We start from the raw sequence: 18,724 nt of genomic DNA, 5'->3' as shown, positions 1-18,724 counted from the left end.
AAATATAAATAAACAGTAAAAATCATAAACACATTTTTTTCTGTACAGGAGGTTTTAATTTTTGTAAATGTATGAAAAAATTTTAAGACCTATACAAATTTGATATCACCGTGATCATATTGACCCAATCAATGAAGTAGACTTGTCATTTGGGGCGCACAGTGAAAGCTGTAAAAACCAAGCCCATAAGAAATGACGCAAATGTGTTTTTTCATCTTTTCACTGCATTTAGAATTTTTTGCCCGGTTCCCAGTACATAGCATGGAATATTGAATACTACCACTACGAAGTGCTATTTGTTACGCAGAAAATAAGCCATCACACAGCTCTTTACATGGAAAAATAAAAAAGTTATAGATTTTTGAAGGTGGGGAGCGAAAAATAAAAACGCAAAAACAAAAAAGAGCCTGGTCCTTAAGGGGTTAAACAGGGTAAAATTCCTTTCTGATCACTAATATGGAGATCACAATAACTCCCTGGATCAACAGAAACTAGTTACAAAGAGTTTTATTTCCATTCAATTGAATATTATTGCTCTCCAGAAAGCATCCAGGTCCCTATTGAACAAATTATCAGCCATTACAGAATCTTGCGGCAGAGAGTTCCACAGTCTCACTGCTCTTACAGTAAAGAATCCCTGTCTATGGTGATGGTAGAACTGGTTCTCTTCTAGGCGTAGTTTGCCCACTTGTCCTGGCCGCAGGCCTAGATGTGAAAAGATATTTGGAGAGGTCCCTATACTTCCTATTCAGGTATTTGCACAATGTAATGAGGTATTGTGTTGTGCTGTATCTTAACTGAATAACCACAAGTTTAGTAATCTGTCATTGTATTCTAGTCCTCCCATTCCCTTTCTAATCTTGGTTGCTCTCCTCTGGACCAGTACCAGTTCTAATATGTCCTTTTTATATAGTAGTGCCCAAAACTGTACACAGTATTCCGTGTGTGGTCTAACCAGTGATTTGTATAAGGGCAAAACTATGTCCTTATCATGAGAATCTATTCCTCTCTTGATACATCCCATAATTTTACTTGCTTTAGCAGCTTATGCCTGTCACTTGTCAATAACTTAAGTTACTTTCCATCAATAACCCCAAGTCTTTTTAGCCCATGAGTTTTAACAAGAAATGTATCATTTAAAAACATAATTTTCATTTCCTAGATCCAAGTGCATTACCATATATTCATCCATGTTAAATCTCATGGGCTGCCATTTGTCAGCTCATTCCTCCAGTTTCCACAAACTGTAATATTATACTATCCTCCTCTGTATTAATTACTTTACAGAGTTTAGTATTATCTGCACATATTGAAACTCTGCATAATCCCTCTATTAATGAAAATATTATAAAGAGTTGGCTCCAATACTGACCACTGGTAATTTCAACCCAATTTGATAATGTGCCATTAATGACAACCCCCTGTTTTCTATCGCTAGGCCATCTGCTAACCCAAATACACAGATTTTTACCCTAGTCCGAGCAGCCTAATTTTATGTTCTGATATTTTTATGCAGCACTGTATCAAATGTGAAAGAAAAGTCCGATATCCAGCCAGTTCCAGGACACTTCAAAATTCTTTATTGAGGCACATATTTAAAATCCACAGCAGGGAAATAACGCCAACGCATTTCGGACAGACTAGCCGTCCTTAATCATGGCTGATATAAGCAAACTAAAGTATACCGCCCGCACAGAGGGGCGATCCGTGCCATACAAGGACACTCATGCTGGAAGGTGAGCTGGCCCCCATTCTACAGCACTGTATCAAATGCCTTTGGAAAGTCCATATATACATTATCCACAGCCTCCCCCAGGTCCAGTCTAGAACTTAGCTCCTCATAGAACCAGATGAGATTAGTCTGACAGGACCAATCCGTCAGAAACCCATGCTGATAAGGTTATGTACAGTGAAATATTCAATATTAGCATCTCTAATAAATCCCTCAAATATTTTCCAACAACCAATGTTAGACTAGAATAAATTCAACATAAGAACAAACCTATGGAATCTAGTAACCCAGGGTTACTGCCTGTACTGTGTTTGGTATGAACATTCAATAGAATGGCTCTTGCCTTATCTCTCTCCCCAGTTCCTGTCGCCCCTCTTCCGAAAGGCATATTGTAGAATAATTCAAAGTGAATGATGTTGTGGTCACTGTTACTTAGGTGACCCTCAACCTGTAATTTTGATACACTGTCTGGTCTATAGGTCAAGATAAGGTCTAGGAGCTCCTCCGTCTCGTTGGGTCTTGTACCAGTTGTGACAGGTAATTGTGTACCAGCCTTCTGTGAACACGAAGCAAACTTCCTGCAAAATGCAAATAGAACATTAGCCCAACACAAACGCTGCATAAACTACAAATGCGACATAAATGCAATGTAAATGCGACGCAAACTCCTCATAAAAGCAAATGCGATACATAAGACACATAAAAATGACACAAATGTAAACGTGATGCGAATGAGCCATAAAATGCAAATGTCTCTAAAATGCAAATGAATGGGCCAAGTAAACATAAGTGTAAAGGAGACATAGCAGGCAAAGGCATATAGCCATAAGTCCAGCACAAAAAGGTGGAGAGGTAAAAGGATATTCTTTATTGTTCAAGGATAAAAGCCTCCATACAGGACATCACAGGCGGCGTCACAGACCGACGCGTTTCGACACAACAGTGTCTTTAAAGACAAACAGCATGTAAATGTAAATGCAATGCAAATGCAACATAACTGCAAATGCTGCATAATCGTAAAAGCAACACAAACACCACGCAAGTGTAAATGTGACGCAAACCCCACTTAAGCATAAGCATATTCATGATGCAAATGCAACACAAACGCAAATGTAATGTAAGAATAAACACGACACAAACTGGATGCAAACAGCACATATGCGTAAATGCTACACAAACATGATGCAAGTGCCATGTAAGAGTAAAAGCACCAAAAACGCACACTGTACGTTGTTGTAAGTGTACAAGTAACAGAAATGCCTGGCAGGAATCAATTCAACGCAAACATCACGTTAGGCAGTAACCTCGATGAAAATGCGCCGTACCCTCAACGCAAACGTAAGGTAGGAGCAACGCAAATGTGGCATAAATGCAATGCAAATGCCAAACAAATGCAAAGTAAATGCAAACACTATGTAAATGTAAGTGTAAAACTGATGCAAGTGCCACATAAACACAATGTAAACATGATGCAAACGCCAAGTAAACGCAACATCAGCAAAACGCGACAAAAGTGCCATGTCATTGCAAATGCCGCATAATCGCAAATGTAAGTCAAATGTAAATGCAATGTAACTACAAACACTATGTAAACGTCATGTTGTGTGAACGTAATTTAGATATTTTCACATCACGATTTATGTTTAAATTGCTTTTGCGGTAACATTGCGTTTGAGTTTACATAGCATTTGCGTTATTAAATTTACATTGCGTTTGTGGTAGCATGGCATTTGCTCTTACAACTTGTTTGTAATGTTAACGGAATGTACATGTGAATGCCATTTCATAATATTGTGATTATGTAAAAGCAGTATAATAGGCAAAATAAACACAATGGCAACAGAATATTGGCGGACTGTGTGTGAACACAGCCTCTAGATGAGCATAGAGAAATCATTGCTCACTACTGTTCATAGCAGCTTCTCTGACATCGCCTGCCACTGATTGGACAGTATGAGAGAAGATTAGCATAACACACGCCCCCAGATCCAGCACCAGCTCCTCTTCCCTGACCAAACATAGAATATAATGGTCAGTACGGATATCTCTGCAACCAGGGGGGCTAGAAAGAAAATGCATGGTGCTCCTGAATCTGTGTAGCAGTGTGCTAATATCCACACGTATGAGGTGGGAAAAGGTCACTTTAAACAAACGCCTCCCCTTATCTCCACCCATAAGGACCTACATTATCATTTTTCTTACCAATACCATCTTGCAGGAAAGGCATGAGGTATGTTTTCACATACTGTATAAAAAAATTCTCCTTTTTAATATAATAATTTCTAAAAAGACTGTAACCATATATAGTAGCAGCCCAGTTATAGCTATGGTGCAGCCATGTTTCACTAATACCCACTATATCATATTTCACTAGAGACATGCAAGAAACCATTTATCTGTAATACCAATATATTTCTTTGGTCTACCTGCATTCTTGATTTCCTCCCTACTTTGCATGTTAACATGTTAAACCTATCCCCATCTATATAACCCCTCCCCCACTTTATTATCCATTTCTCTGTTATCTATATCTGCCAACCTCCCTCGACCACATCCTAGTTTAAAAGCTCCTCCAGCCAACTAACCATCTTTTCTCCCAAAGAAGTCGTCCCAGTTCTCCATGAACCCAAACATTTCCTTCCTGCACTATTTTCTAAGCCACTTATTTAACTCCCACTGAAAACACTACCTTGAAGATTCTTGACTTTTTAACCTAGTTCCCTAAAATCATTCTAAAAGAGGACTGTCAGGGCAATTTGGCACAATAAAACATCCACAAGTCCTTATGGACCAATGGTTTAGTGTCCCAAATTGCCTTTTACCAACTCCCTATGTGGGTGCTATTAAAGAAAATCTACCATTTGATTTGATGCATTATGAAGCAAACATACCTTGAGAATTCTGTAGTTACACTGATGCAGAATCATATCTTGTTTCATCCTTGTGCTGAGTGGTTTTGCTGAAAAAACAATTATAAAATTCAGGACCTTGGGAAAGCTGTATCCACATTACACAAATTACACAAGTAGCTTTCTGAACAGCCAAGACAGAACTAATCAACCTGAGCTGGATCACTCATACACAGCAGCTGAGGGATGGTGCAGCAATTGATTATTCTGCCCGACTGGGAAAACAGTGATTGCATAATCCTCTCCTGCAGTCCATAACTAATGTGAAAGGAAAAGCGCTAAGCCCCAGCACATAATAATATTTTCTAATAGTTTTTTCATTAAACCACTCAGCTCAGAGATTAAACAAGATATGATTTTGCATCAGTGTAGCTACAGCATTCTCAAGGTATGTTTGGTTCATAATGCATCAAATCCAATGGTAAGTTTCCTTTAAACCAACAAACTTTTATATTTACCTTGATGCAATGCTCCCCACACCCATGCAGTCAAGCAGTGAAGCTGGTGACTACACCTCGGCTTCACTGTACATGTGTCATTGTTACGGTGCTTGTGCAATTCTGTCAGGGTGTAGTGCTGCGCAGGCTCGGGGAGCACAAGAGATGGGTCTGATGCATCTCAGTTTTGGCTTGTGATTTCAAGTGGCTAGTGAGTTTAAGTGGAGTTGAAAAAAGCGGAGTTTTGTGTGTGATAAGAGTGAATCTGTTGTTTGGGTGATTGTGGACTGAGTATATAGGTAATAGCGCTTTTCTTAGTGTCACAATTTAAATAGATTTTTTTTTTCCTTTCTTTGCCTGGTCTGCTAATTGGGAGGAGGGATTAGTGTTCACACCTGATAAATTAAGGTCTAGCAACTCACTTTTGAGCTCGCTCAGTTTTGGCTTGTGATTTCAAGTGGAGTTGAAAAAAAGCGGAGTTTTGTGTGTGATAAGAGTCAATCTGTTGTTTGGGTGATTGTGGACTGAGTATATAGGTAATAGCGCTTTTCTTAGTGTCACAATTTAAATAGATTTTTTTTTTCCTTTCTTTGCCTGGTCTGCTAATTGGGAGGAGGGATTAGTGTTCACACCTGATAAATTAAGGTCTAGCAACTCACTTTTGAGCTCGCTCAGTTTTGGCTTGTGATTTCAAGTGGCTAGTGAGTTTAAGTGGAGTTGAAAAAAGCGGAGTTTTGTGTGTGATAAGAGTGAATCTGTTGTTTGGGTGATTGTGGACTGAGTATATAGGTAATAGCGCTTTTCTTAGTGTCACAATTTAAATAGTTTTTTTTTCCTTTCTTTGCCTGGTCTGCTAATTGGGAGGAGGGATTAGTGTTCACACCTGATAAATTAAGGTCTAGCAACTCACTTTTGAGCTCGCTCAGTTTTGGCTTGTGATTTCAAGTGGCTAGTGAGTTTAAGTGGAGTTGAAAAAAGCGGAGTTTTGTGTGTGATAAGAGTGAATCTGTTGTTTGGGTGATTGTGGACTGAGTATATAGGTAATAGCGCTTTTCTTAGTGTCACAATTTAAATAGATTTTTTTTTTCCTTTCTTTGCCTGGTCTGCTAATTGGGAGGAGGGATTAGTGTTCACACCTGATAAATTAAGGTCTAGCAACTCACTTTTGAGCCTGCTCAGTTTTGGCTTGTGATTTCAAGTGGCTAGTGAGTTTAAGTGGAGTTGAAAAAAGCGGAGTTTGAAAAAGAGAAGTCCACAGAACTGTAAGTAATCTACATATCTCTTGATTTATATACTTATCACTGTTTTGTTACTAGGATATGGCTAGCAAGATTGGTGGTATGCTCCAGTGCACACTGCCGCTTGTATACACTGCTGGAGCAAGAGTTCCAGGGTGAATACCGCTGTGACAGATGTGCCCATATTTTTCTACTGGAAGCTCGTGTTAGAGATCTGGAGGAAGATATTGCACGGCTGCGAGCAATTGACAATCTTGAGAGGAGTATGCTGCTCACTGAGCAAGCAATAAGCGGGGTAGAAGTGGAGGATGGAGAGGTAAGCCAGCAGGACCAGGTGGGTAGCTGGGTTACTGTAAATAGAGGGGGTAGGAAGGGGTCAAAAAAAAGGAAGGCCAACTCTGACTCTGAACATCCAAGCAAAATTGCAAAATTGTGCAATGATGTAAGGACGTCAGTGTCAGAAATGGCAGCCCTAGCGGATCCTGCTCTCCCTTACAGCCGGGGGAGCAGACCAGCTAGTAGTAGGGTGGATGGGAGTGCAGGTAAGCCAAGGCAGCTAGTGGTTGTAGGGGACTCTATAATCAGGAAGACGGATAGAATAATTTGTCGCCAAGACCGCCTCAACCGAATGGTTTGCTGTCTCCCTGGTGCCAGGGTTCGGCATGTGGTGGAAAGGGTGGATAAATTACTGGGAGGGGCTGGGGATGACCCAGCTGTCGTGGTCCATGTTGGTACCAATGACAGAATAGATGGCAGGTGGAGGAGCCTGAAGAATAATTTTAAAGAACTAGGTTCAAAGCTTAAGGAAAGGACCTCCAAGGTAGTATTCTCCGGAATCCTACCTGTGCCATGCGCTACACAGAGCAGACAGCGGGAGCTCAGGGAGTTAAATGCATGGCTCAGATCCTGGTGTAGAGCAGAGGGATTTGGGTTCCTAAGAGCACTGGGCTGACTTTTCATTGGGGTACAAGCTGTTTTCCGCAGATAACTTGCACCTAAATGGAAGGGGGGCTGCTGTGCTGGGGGAGAAGATCCTAGCAGGGGTGGCGGAGTATTTAAACTAGGATCGGGGGAGGAGGAAAAGAAAGACACTAAAGGGGTAGACAGGTCAGAGAGGGGGCAGGTTATGTTGGTGGGTGGTGAGATGGGCGGTGTATGTGGGACCAAGGCAGTGGATAAGGAGATCCACAAGTTACAGAACGGTGGTGAGGATATATGTACCAGTAAATTTACTTTAAATCAGACAAATAACTGTGGAAAATTAAATTGTATGTTCACAAATGCCAGAAGTATCACAGGCAAAATGGGCGAGCTTGAGGCTCTGATTTTAGAGGAACAGTTAGATGTTGTTGGTGTAGCAGAGACATGGCTCGATGCATCGCATGCTTGGGGTGTTAATATTCACGGTTTTACACTCTTTCGGAAAGACAGGGCAAATAGGAGGGGAGGTGGTGTATGTCTGTATGTCAGAAGAGACTTAAAAGCGATTGTGAATGAGTCAGTGGTCTCAGAAGAGTGTGAGGAGGTTGAAACTTTGTGGGTTGAAATTCAAAGCCAAGAGAGCTTTGAGAAAATTATTTTTGGTGAATATATAGACCCCCTAACATCTCTGAGTAAATAGAGGGTCACCTATATAATCAGATGGAGCGGGCTGCACAGAAGGGGACCGTAGTGATAATGGGAGACTTTAACTTTCCAAATATTCACTGGGGTCAGGGCTCTTCTTCATCTGTGAAGGGGAGACATTTTATGAACATTCTTCAGGATAATTTTATGGTGCAGCTTGTAGAAGATCCCACAAGAGGTGACGCATTGTTGGACCTTGTGATTTCTAACAATGAGGAGATTATCCAAAATGTCAGTGTCCGGGAACCCCTTGGGAACAGCGATCATAATATAATTATGTTCCTCTTAAACTTTAAAAAGCAGAAACAGGTGGGAAAATCGAAAACTTTGAATTTTAAGCGGGCTAATTTCCAGAAATTCAGGGCTGCAATACAGGATATAGACTGGGATCAGATTCTGTCAAATGAAGATACTAATGTTAAATGGGAGAAATTCAAATCTATCCTGGGTCATTATACTTCTAAATTTATTCCAATAGGTAACAAGTATAGACGGGCTAGATTACACCCTGCGTGGCTTACAGCTACAGTTAAAAGGGCAATTTAAAAAATATAAATCTGACGGGTCACCTGAGGCTTTCAATACTTACAAAAAACTTACCAAAATCTGTAAAAAAGAAATCAAATCAGCCAAAATTCAAAATGAAAGACAAGTGGCTAAAGATAGTAAAACAAATCCCAAGAAATTTTTTTTAGGTATATCAATGCAATGCAAAAGAACAGGTTGGACCCCTTTATTCTGAAAATGGGGCATCGGCGACTGGAGACCAAGAGAAGGCGGAGATACTTAATAGGTTTTTTAGCTCCGTTTATACGATAGAAGAAAGAACTTCTGACTTGGGTGGTGCCAGTGCGGGTCATGGATCCTATGATATACTAGACTGGCTGAATGTAGACATGATCCAATCTAAGCTCAATAAAATCAATGTGTACAAAGCTCCTGGACCAGATGGGTTACACCCCAGAGTTTTTAAAGAACTCAGTTCTGTTATTGCTGTACCACTGTATAAAATCTTCAGGGATTCCGTAATGTCTGGTGTGGTGCCAAGTGACTGGCGCAAGGCAAATGTGGTGCCAATATATAAAAAGGGCTCTAGAACTTCGCCAGGCAATTACAGGCCTGTAAGCTTAACTTCCATTGTGGGGAAAATACTGGAAGGGTTAGTAAAAGACTATATACTGGAGTATGTGACATCAAATAGTATAATAAGTGACAGCCAGCATGGGTTTACTAAGAATAGAAGTTGTCAAACTAACCTTATCTGCTTCTATGAAGAGGTGAGCAGGTGCCTGGATAGAGGAGCAGCTGTGGATATTGTGTTCTTGGACTTTGCAAAGGCATTTGACACTGTCCCTCATAGACGCCTGATGGGTAAAATTAGGGCTATTGGTTTGGCAGAAATCATTTGCAATTGGATTGCAAACTGGCTAAAGGATCGTATCCAGAGAGTCGTGGTCAATGACTCCTACTCGGAATGGTCACCAGTTATGAGTGGTGTACCCCAGGGTTCTGTGCTTGGCCCACTACTATTTAATATATTTATTAATGATATAGAGGTAGGAATTAATAGCACTGTGTCTATTTTTGCAGATGACACCAAACTGTGTAGTGTAATACAGTCTATGGAGGATGTTCACAGGCTGCAGGGTGACTTGGACAAACTGAATGTTTGGTCATCCACTTGGCAAATGAGGTTTAATGTGGATAAATGTAAGGTTATGCACCTGGGGGCCAATAATCCAAAGGCAAAATATGTACTTGGGGGAGTAAATCTGGGAGAGTCCCTTGTTGAGAAGGACCTGGGGGTACTAGTAGATCATAAATTGAGTAACAGCATGCAATGTCAAGCAGCTGCCTCTAAAGCCAGTAGGATCTTGTCATGTATCAAAAGTGTTATGGACTCTCGTGATGCAATATTACCACTATACAAGGCACTGGTTCGGCCTCACCTGGAATATGCTGTCCAGTTCTGGGCACCGGTCCATAAAAAGGATGCCCTGGAGCTGGAGAGGGTTCAACGTAGAGCCACAAAAATGATAAGGGGTATGGAGGGTCTTAGTTATGAGGAAAGATTAAAACAACTAGATTTATCTAGTCTGGAAAAGAGACGACTACGAGGGGACATGATTAATTTATTTAAATATATGAATGGTCCATACAAAAAATATGGTGGTAAGTTGTTTCAGATTAAATCAAATCAAAAGACGAGGGGGCACTGTCTCCGTTTAGAGAAATCAAGGTTTAATCACCGGAGGCGACAGGGCTTTTTTACTATGAGAACGGTCAATCTGTGGAATAGCCTGCCTCAGGCGATGGTCACAGCAGGGACAGCGGAGAGCTTCAAGAAGGGTCTAGATGCCTTTTTAAACCTAAATAACATTGATGGTTATGTTATATAGAATTGTTTCCCGTAAATCCCTTCCTCATCCAATCCCTTCCCTTCCTTGGTTGAACTTGATGGACACGTGTCTTTTTTCAACCATATAAACTATGAAACTATGAGACTCATCTCTAGTTAAGTATAAAGTATTTTTTATAGTGCCTACAGGACTTGGTAATGGGCAAATTAGGACACTGTGGGTGATTTAATGTCCCCAAATGCCCCAACAGGTCTTCTTTAAAGGGGGGATAGGGCCGAACTTGTCTTGTGGGAAAACCCCTTTTAGGACCTTAGATCTCTCAATGACTTTGTCATTGATGCTGATCTTCTTCGGCTGCATCCCTTTTACAATAGCCCCTCCATCTCTGACTGTCTTGATTTTACCCCACTATAAGTCTGCAGTCTCCCCTTCAGAGGTGGAGGGTTCAGGCAGTCTTAATTGGGGTGATTTAGCAGACTCATATTTTAGTAACAGATATTCATAAATTGGAAGTCTCTGGTGGTTTCAAATAAGTAAAGTGCTCCTGGATCTGCTGCAAGGCCTTATCCTTTTTAAAATTGCCCATCAAAATCAAGCATGATAAGCCAGTGGAACTTTCTAATAGATTCAGGCACTATGACTTCTATATTCTTCTTATATTTATTATCCATGGCCTCCCTCCATCTAAAATAAAAAAATCAATTATGCTAATGAGCCAGAAGAGCTTTCTGTTCTCTGGATTCACAGGCTGCTGTTACACTTTAGGATTATTTCTTTCTTTTCATCTATAGATTATTGTTTGTACTTGTTTTTGGTTTATAGTTTGATTTGCAAATGACTATTGTTTTGATGGTCTGGCTACTGTTTCAACTGGGATCCCCATTAAAGAGGCTTCCACCTTGCACCAGACCGGGGTCGCGGTCCTACCACAGCCCACGACATCCCGGAATAGACGGAACTTAAGGACTAATAACACTCGGCAGGGTTCACTTATTTAACAGAATATTGCCCAGGGCAAAATGTTTTAACCCATATCCAGGTGTCAATAAAATGTAACTTTTATTAGTTTTGAAAAAATTTTTCAAAACTAAGTTACATTTTATTGACACCTGGATATTGGCAATATTCTAATCCCTGAATAAAGACTCCAGGTCGTGACCTCAAACTCCTGGTACTGTTTCGTTGGCACACCAACTAAGGAAGAACTGGTATATTCTGAGTTCCTACATTGAAGGCTTGACTGTTAATACAGTTGAGGGAATTAGGAGTTACAAAATATTAAACATGCTAGGTATGCCTGGATCATTAAATGTCCAAAATATCAAAATCTAAAAAGTATGATCTTATGCCATAAACTTCATAACATAAAAAAACTGCCTCCTATAAAAATTTTAAGAAAAAGTTATTAAAAACATCTCATCCGACAAAAAAAAGACACCTTGCCCAAATCCGCAAATCAAATTATGTAATGGTTATGGTTGTCAGAAGAAAGCAAGAAAAGACTTTATGATTGGCTAAAATAATAAAGGGGAGCTTTAATCTGGACTGTGCAGGAAAAGACATAAAACAAAGCCCATCAGAAAATTTTTCAACCGTTTTTTCGCTAATTCCATCTCACTTTTTCCAGCTTTCCAGTAAATGGTGCAGGATATTAAATGGTGCCATTAAAAAGTGCAATTTGAAAAGCCCTAATATAACTTTTCAAATGGAAAAATTAAAAATATATGGCTTGTGGAAAGAGAGGAGTTAAAATAGAAATGTTAAAAGTAGTGATGAGCCAATCCTTTAAAGCTAGGCCAGAGCACTAACTTTATGTTGAAACTAACCTCTTTGCACAATACATCAGATGGTGCAGTAGGTATATCAACAACTGTCTCCTTGTATGGGGTGGTCAGGAGGAAACAGTCATGAATTTATGCTTTATTTCAATAGCAGCCCTTACAATCTGAGGTTAACCTATAACAATGAAACCACCACTGTTTCTTTCTTGTATATTCTCTTTGTGACATATCTAAAAACACAGTAGAAACCTGACTATATTGTGAACAGGAAACACACCCTGCACATACAGTGAGAAATATACAATTAATAAAATACATGAAGGTCAAGCAGTCCTCTTCTTCGGGCTCATAGTCTCACAAGTGCATTACCTACAGTTTATGCAGTAGAGGCTACAAACCAAGCACATATATTAGAGCAAATTACATTCTGCATAGATCCAATTTTCCTGCCGAGTCATGGTACCATTGTTCTGAGACCAGGAGGACATGAAAGCCTGTAGCCCTTTCGGAATGGCCTTTCGCAATGATATACTGGTGTTGTGTATGAATTTTTTAGTATATACCATATATATTGTTATAGGTTATATCTATCTACATTTATTTCCTCAATCACACACAGCCGTAGATCTCTCTACATCTGTTATACACAGCTGTGTGTTCGTGGTAAAATATGTAGCTAAGCTGTGTGTTTTAATAAATGGAGATAATTGACAGCCATTCTATCAAACACACAAACCTCTGCTACATCTATTCCCTGAGGTGTAGCAGGGATATGTGTGTTTGAGGGAATAGATGTAGCTGTGTGTACCCTTCATACATTCCCTCAAACAGACACCTCTCTGCTACAACCATTCCTTCATTCATTTATTCGATTTGATAAAACTCTGCACTGTGCTGGAATGTGTTCCTAAATGTAATTGTTGTGCAGACTGTGAACAGAGCTGGAGGCTGCATTCTGATTATGTGTTTGCAATTCAAACATATAAGACAAAACACATCAAATGCATATGTGTTATGGAAGTAGCAATAAGTATTTTGTTTTTTAACGTTAATAGTGTTGACTAACAATGTCACCCACCTCACACCGCTGCTAGTAAGGAAATGTATTTATATGTAATAAAGCATCTTGCCCAATGTATTTCAAAACACAAGGTATTTGCATTGTGTAAACACAGCCGGAAGCCATATTTGAATCTAATGCTAGCAGTGGATCATCACAGAGACTTTTCCATTGTTCATATATAATGAAATAATTAAAATAACCCCCCACAGACACAAAATTGGTATAGTTATGTTCATAGTAATTTTGGCCAAGCATCTATTACATTATTGTCAGAGGTATAAAAAATTAAAATTAAAAAGTTAATTAAAAAGTTTAATTAGAAGCAATCAAAAAGCCAGATGTACCTAATAATAGCACCAATCTAACTGTTACTTTTTCCTGCAATAAACAAGCCCTAATAACCCTCTTTTGATTGAGCAATAAAAAAGTTATAGCTATCAGAGTATGGCACAGAATATGACACTTAGGCAAATGCAGCTTCCTTAAAAAGGAATTTTTATTTGCTAAAGTAGTAAGATATAGAGAAACCTGTTTAGTATCTCCTTGATCGTACTGACCTATAGAATCATTTTATCAAATTTATGATAATGTCCGGTGAACTGTGTAAATGTTTTAATTAAAACACAAGTGGCATAACAGCTGTTTTATTCTGTACAGTTGCAGAAAATAGTTAATAGATATGAATCATCATGTTCATTTTTACCATAAAAATTAACCCATTGAAAAATACAAATCTTACCGCAAAAAAAAACAAGCCCTCCTATGGCCATGTCAAATAAAAAATAAAAAAAATATGTCTTTTGGAATTTGAGCAGGAAAAAAACTTTAAAAAGATCTGAATGTCCTGGAGGCCATTTCAGGCTGTGTCCGTAAGGTGTTAATTAGCCTAACAGGCTAATGACTACAATTATACAGAATTGTATACATGGAGGCTAATACTAGTAGACTGAGTCAGCTGTATGGAAGGCTCTACCATCGACCTAGGCAACACGCAAAAAGGCTTCATGTTCTATTAACACCGAGTCCATATTCTAAGACCTTGTAGCCAACAGATAAAGATGTCCTCCACTATTTATTACTCCTCTCCTTGGGGAATATGCAGCCATGTCTATTAAATGATATATCTCTTAATGGGGCAGTCACCTCTTAAAGGAACAGTCATCCAATATACAGAACTAAAGAAAGATACTACCGTATATACCGGCGTATAAGACGACTTTTGAAGACAGAAAAATCTTCTGTCTTCTCTGGGGTCGTCTTATACGCCGGTAATCGTCTTATGCGGCGGGTCCCGGTGCATGGAGAGGGCTCAGGGGCTGAGCCCTCTCCATAGCCGGTAAGTCTTTGCTGCATATTGCAGCAAAGGCTTACCGGTAACACCCGCGATCGGTGCTAGCACCGATCGCGGGTGTTTGCACAGCGATGGCTGCCGGCAGCCTCAAAAAGACATTGGGGTGCATACTCACCCTCCGTTGGCCCCGATGTCCGCGCGGATCGTCTTCCGCGCAGTCTTCTTTCTTCTGCTGGGCACCGCCATGCTTTTCCCCGGGGCGGCGCCTAGTATGACGTCAGCAGCGGCGCGTCATACTAGGCGCCGTCCAGGGGAGAACAATGGCGGCGCCCGGCACGAAGTTAGTGAAGACAGAAGACGGGCGCCGAAGCCAGAAGAGGACCCACGCGGACATCGGGGGAGCAGCGCTGCAGGTTGGGGCCACCGGAGGGTGAGTATATAAGTTTATTATTTTCTATTAATGCTGGGCTGGCTGGATATTACTGGGGGCTGTGCTGTATACTACTGGGGGCTGTGCTGTATACTACTGGGGGCAGTGCTGTATACTACTGGGGGCAGTGCTGTATACTACTGGGGGCTGTGCTGTATACTACAGGGGGCAGTGCTGTATACTACTGGGGGCTGTGCTGTATACTACTGGGGGCTGTGCTGTATACTACTGGGGGCACACTGTATACTACTGGGGGCTGTGCTGTAATGGTAATGTTGTTGTTGTATGCCTTATGTTTATGAGCGACAGTTTTCCTGCTATATACCTGCATGTCATAAGAATTTACATTAAAAAAAGGACCATGTTAAACTCAAATGTTTTTTTTTTTATTTTTACCAGTGTTTTGTATGCGTTGGAAAAGGGGTAGTCTTATACGGCGAATATATATTTAACTCTATATTTTAAACAGGAAAGTAGGGGGGTCGTCTTATACACCAGGTCGTCTTATACGCCGGAATATACGGTACTATAGTAAAGGGGAACCTAATTTTCTTGATTATATTTATAAACATGTTAATATAAAGTGGTCTTTCAAATGGATCTATATTAAAAGATTGTGTCTTAAATATACAAACTTCAAATATGTGACAATGAAAATATTCCAATGTGCTGTTGTTCCAATCTATTGCACTGTACGATTTTCATCCATGAGAGTTAGATCATGAGTACAAAAATAAAAAGTTTACACAACTAAAATGAGGTAATTCTGTCATCTAATAAACAAACAATCAAACCCAAGTTAATATATTAATTTCTCCAAAACTTTACAGAATATCAAATTCTATGATGACGGCTCACGCAGCTACATATAAGTCTAATTTCCTTGTTCCAATCTCCAGAGATGTGTATGATGCAGAAACAGGATGACGAAAGAGAACTTTCTTGTCTCTAAAGTGTGAGAAATGTGTACTTCATGTTCACATTTAAAAACATTGCTTGCCAGTTCTGTAAAACCATTTCCCCTTCTGTTCCTTTACAAACAAGACGTAAGCAAACGAATACTGTGTAGCTTTCTAAGGAAGGGTCTCATTTTCAGGCTGACTTCATACAATGAGGTAATCATCAAGGTGGTAATCCCAACTAATTAAGGATTACTTCCTGAGCTGCCAACATGTTTTATTGCTATTATTTTATAATCAATCCATAATTATTATGAAAAGGCATGGCTTTGAATAGAAAGACTAAAGGGCTATTATGGATACACAGTAATTGTCTTCATGACTGAAATGTAAATAACTCCTTAAGATGGAGTGCATGATCAGAGTTAAATACAATTTGTAAATGTCGGCATCATTTTTAGGTTCTCCCTCTCTCTCTAATTTCAATGACGTCAGGGGTTTAAAATATGTAGATTGAGAAAAAGTAAGGCAAGAATATCACTTAGGAATGGTTTACTGCTAAGACGTAATGTGAAACCTTGCAATGGTTTGGAGACTATATCTTACAGGCGGTCCCCTACTTAAGAACACCCGACTTACAGACCATCCCTAGTTACAAACGGACCTCTGGATGTTGGTAATTTACTGTACTTTAGTCTTAGGCTACACTAAACAGCTATAACATTATTAAATGTGTCTGTAATAAAGATTTATTGTTAATTCTGGTTCTTATGACAACCCAACATTGTCATAAAAAAAAAAATTGGTTGGGGTTACAATGATAAAATATACAGTTCCGACTCACATACAAATTCAACTTAAGAACAAACCTACAGACCCTATCTTTTACATAACCCGGGAACTGCCTGCACTGTATATATATTTATAAATATAATTCTAGATTTATTTTGTTACATTTAATCTACAAATGATAGTGTTACGGTTACACAGACCCTGGAAGGTACCTGGGAGTACCAGGAAGGAAAGTCTCTGTGGGAAGAGTCCGGAAGGAGGAGATGATGATGGTGCTTGCTGCAACCCGGGACCGGAGTCTAAGTGACAGCAGGAATGCAGCTTGGAAGGATGAGCTGGAACTCACGGCAGACAAGCAGGCAGGAACTGGCACAGGACCCAGACGGGAAGGTATGGAGAGGACCTTTGAGGAGAGGTGGTGGTTAGGAGATGTCTGGGAACGCTGGAAACAGGAGCCACCCGGAGCGTATGTAAACACTGGAAAAGGAAGCTTTTGGAAATGCTGGAGAGACACAGGAAACACATCTGGAAACGGCGGAGGAAGGCAACGCGGAGGCGTCTGGAAACACTGGAGGAATACAGGGAACACGGAGGTGCCTGGAGACGCTGGAGGAAAGGAGCATCTGGAAACGCTGATGGGCTTTCTTCTTCAACAGGTACCGCTGTGGAAAGTGAGGTCTTTAAACCTTGGAAGTTCCTTGGAAATGCTGAAGATCCGGCCAGGAAGGAAGGGAGGTGCCAGATTATAAGGGCGAGCCAGATTAGCCAGCGCCAATCAGGAGGATGCTGGCCCTTTAAATCTTGAAGAGCGGGGACACCAGCAGCCTGGTCAGGCAGCAGGATCGCGGCCTAGATGGGACCGGTGCAGAGCCAGGAGAGGTGAGTATGGGCCGGGGGGACACCACGCCACATGGAAGGGCACGGGTGTACAGGCGATCCGTACCAAGGATCGCAGGTATGGCCGTGACAGATAGAATTATTATTAAATGTGTCATGTTACATAAGTATACATGACAGTATACTGCAAAAAGAACATTGTAAATTAAAAAAAAAATGCAATTTAAAAAAGAAAAGTAGAAGGGCGAAATTAAAAAAAGAGACATAAGATATATGAAAAACATGTTAAAATATAAAATACTTTTGATTTCACCATCATTTAAAATAACTTCAACATCACCATAGCAACTGCAATATATGCTAACAACATATATACCTTTACTGTACCCCAAAATTAAATTAAAATATAAGCTTACAGATACTGTGTGTACCCTACAAAAATTATTGTAGAAATAGAGACTGTTCTGAAAAAGATATACTAAGGGTATCATGATGCAAAAATAAAAAAGTTGTTCATTTTAGAATCACAAAATTGAACATCATAAAATTGTCCTGCGTGACAATGTATGGTATTGAATGATAAAACTGTCAGGTCCTTAAAGGGGTTGTCAAGTATTTAAAAAATTGTTATATATGGCTGAGGGCTGTACAACAATAAATTATTTATACCGCCTGTCACTGACTGGTCTCTGTATACAGGCTAGTGATGCTGTCCCCATTACTGCTGCTCGCCTGCTACAGAATGAAACACATTTAATTTATTTAATTAATTTATGTGGGCAATGTGCATCCTAGGGATATGTAATATAATTTATTTAAGGTTGGTAGTGAATATTGTAAAATTATTTCAGGATAGCTCTGTAAATCATCTAACTGTAATTTTTCGATTTCAATGAATTATGGAGGCTATACAGTGGATACAGAAAGTATTCATTCTCCTTTAAATATTTCACTCTTTGTTTCATTGCAGCTAATTGGTAAGATTAAAACAAATTCTTTTTTTGCTCAGTTATGTACACTCTGCACCCCATCTTAATGGAAAAACAGCAGAAATCTATATTTTTTTGGTAATTAATTACTATGTCCCAGCTCTGGGACAAGGAGGCTGGTGAGTGTGCCAGGACACTGTAAGTTGCCAGAGCAGAGCATCGACGGACGACGGCAGGGAAGTGCCAGATAAGGTGAGTAAACGTTTATTTTTTTAAAGTCCTGTTACCTGTTATACTTTTCTAATAGTCAGACAACCCTTTAAGTTTTCTCACTTGTTTTTTTATTAGTTTAACATCATGATAAAATAACTAGACTATAAGTAATCAAACAGTTCATAAA

This window comes from Engystomops pustulosus, chromosome 3 (genome assembly GCF_040894005.1).
Source record: "Engystomops pustulosus chromosome 3, aEngPut4.maternal, whole genome shotgun sequence".
Classification (NCBI taxonomy): domain Eukaryota; kingdom Metazoa; phylum Chordata; class Amphibia; order Anura; family Leptodactylidae; genus Engystomops; species Engystomops pustulosus.
This window is presented reverse-complemented; position numbering follows the sequence as displayed.